We start from the raw sequence: 2,862 nt of genomic DNA, 5'->3' as shown, positions 1-2,862 counted from the left end.
ACTATTTGCCAAGGTCCACCCAATGGCCAATTTATGCTCCCTTAGAACCCTCAACAGTTTCTCCAATTCTATCTTTGACAGGTCAGCTGACACAATGACAGGTAAAGTTTCATTCTCTCCCAAATAAGCATATCGCAAGTGATCTGGGAGGACCTTTAATTCCAATTGCGGTGGCTGCTGAATGGATGTTAGTGGTTTATCAGTCACATCTGCTAATTCTTGAAACTTCTTCCAATATGGCAAGAAAGAGTTGATCCAGTTTACACAATCTCTGATCTCAGCATTATCATCATCATCGACCTCATCACCCAATAATACTGCCTCTAAGGCATCACTGCTCATCCTTCTCTTGGAGACTGCCTTCTCTATCACATCTACACTATAGCAACTATCACTAGCCACCAGATACTTCATGGACTTGAAGACATTAAAGACCACCTCATCTCCTTGAACTCTAAGCTTAAGCTCTCCTTTGTGAACATCAATAAGAGCTTGGCCTGTGCCTAGAAATGGCCTACCGAGAATAATTGGTACATCTGTATCCTCCTCCATGTCCAGAACGATAAAGTCAGCTGGAAATATGAACTTATCCACCTTCACAAGAACATCTTCAATAATACCTCGTGGATGTGTCAACGATCGGTCTGCGAGCTGTAAAGTAACAGTTGTTGGTTTTGCCTCCCCCAAACCAAGTCTTCTAAACACAGATAAGGGCATCAAATTAATACTCACCCCCAGATCACATAAAGCATGTTTGCATTCAAATTTTCCAATGGTGCAAGGTATGGTGAAGCTCCCCGGATCTCTCAGCTTTTGGGGTAGCTTTCTCTGTAATATCGCACTGCACTCTTCAGTGAGTGCTACAGTCTCATAGTCCTCCATCCTCCTTTTCTTTGACAGAATCTCCTTCATGAATTTCACATACCTGGGCATCTGCTCCAAGGCCTCAGCAAAAGGAATGTTTATGTGCAGCTTTTTAAACACCTCTAAAAACTTAGAAAACTGTTTATCTAGTGTAGTCTTTCTAAGCCTTTGAGGGTATGGAACTCGAACTGGCTGCTCAATAACAACTGGCGGACTCTTTTCTGGAAGCTGGTGGTCTTCAGTAACCCTTTCTGAATCAGACTGTTCACCCATCTCTTTATTCTGAACCACTGCCTGTGGAGGTGTAGGCTGCTCAGTTTGCTTCCCACTCCTCAGAGTAATTGCCTGAACTTGCTCCTTAGGGTTGACTTCAGTATTACTGGGCAAATTTCCCTGCAGTCTATTATTAAGGATGTTGGCCAACTACCCAACTTGTGTTTCCAGGTTTCTGATAGAAGATCTAGTCTCTGTCATAAACTGAGTTTGAGTATTGGTGAGGGTCAACAATGCAGCTTGCAGTTCATTAGGCCTCTCAGGTTGAGCTTGATTCATTGATTGTTGAGGCCTAGGCTGTTGTGAAGAAGAGGCTTGATGCATAGGTGGCTGAGGCATATTATTATGAAATTGGCCCTGAAACTGAGGTTGCTGGCCCTGATTATTCCTCCAAGAAAAATTAGGATGATTTCGCCATCCAGGATTGTAAGAATTGGCGAAAGGATTATTTACTGGCCTCTGAAAGTTTCCCACCGCTTGAACCTGAGCTTGATCCATTGGAGTGTTACTATTAATACCGGTAGGGCACTGATCAAAAGAGTGAGGACCACCACAAATTTCACACCTAACTGCCATTTGAACCGCATTAGCAGATACAGTGCTCTGTTGTAACTGTTTTGTCAGGGAGGCTACTTGTGCTGTTAGAGCAGTGATTGCATCCAGCTCATGCACCCCAGCTACCTTTCTGACTCCTGATGATCTTCCCTCAGACCACTGATGATTGTTTGTGGCCATTTCCTCCAGCAGCTCATAAGCACCAGTTGCACTCTTGCTCATAAACGCACCACCCGCTGCAGCATCAATAATGGTTATGGTTGTAGGACATAAACCATTGTAAAAATTCTGTACTAGCATCCACTGTTCAATGCCATGATGAGGACATCTTCTCAAGAGTTCCTTAAACCATTCCCAAGATTCATACAAAGACTCTCCATCATTCTGGAAAAAAATGTTGATCTCTCCCCTCAATTTAGCAGCTTTTGACGGAGGGAAGAATTTTGACAAAAACTTCTGAGCTAGATCTTGCCAGGTGACAATAGAGTTTGGTTGCAGCGAGTTCAACCAACTTTTACCTCTGTCCCTCAGAGAAAATGGGAAAAGCCTCAGTTTAATTGCGTCATCACTCACCCCATTGTATCTAAAAGTTCCACACAACTCCAAAAAATTAGACAAATGGGTGTGAGGATCTTCAGAAGGCAACCCATTAAATTGCACAGAGGATTGCACCATTTTTAGAATAACTGGCTTGATTTCAAAATTTTTGGCCTCTACAACTGGTGGGCGTATACTGTTTTGTACTCCCGACAGAGTGGGCAGTACATAATCTCTCAGGCTCCTCTCAGCATTGTTCTGAGCCTGACCCCCTTGTACAATTCTAGGAATTAAAGCATTCCTGCCATCCCCTTCATTCTGTGCCATCTTCACATATTTCTGGGCCTCCCTCTTGTTCTTTCTGTTTTGCTTGCAGGACTTTTCAATCTCAGGATTCAAAGGAACAAGATTGTCTGCTCCTCTTTTGCTATGCATATAACACAGTTCACCTGAGATAGACAAATTAAGCAACTAAACAGATTAGAAACAAGAGAAATTAAAATCAAATTAGAATAAAAATTAATTTGACTGATATTGATAATTATTTTCAGTCCCCGGCAACGACGCCAAAAACTTGTTGCGATATTTTTGCTATGCAAGCGCACATATGGGTTGATTCCCATCTATGCCGCG

The 2,862-nt window shown here is 42.7% G+C and overlaps 1 non-coding gene across 1 annotated transcript; it reads left to right on the top strand.

Moving 5' to 3' along the window:
• Positions 1 to 2,002: 2,002 nt before the first annotated feature.
• On the top strand, positions 2,003 to 2,109 carry LOC133787381 (small nucleolar RNA R71). Its single transcript, XR_009872407.1, has one exon. It is a non-coding gene; the product is annotated as a small nucleolar RNA R71 (small nucleolar RNA).
• The last annotated feature ends 753 nt before the right edge of the window (positions 2,110 to 2,862 follow it).

The sequence above is a fragment of the Humulus lupulus genome, chromosome 6, assembly GCF_963169125.1.
Source record: "Humulus lupulus chromosome 6, drHumLupu1.1, whole genome shotgun sequence".
Taxonomy (NCBI): Eukaryota; Viridiplantae; Streptophyta; class Magnoliopsida; order Rosales; family Cannabaceae; genus Humulus; species Humulus lupulus.
This window is presented reverse-complemented; position numbering and strand designations above follow the sequence as displayed.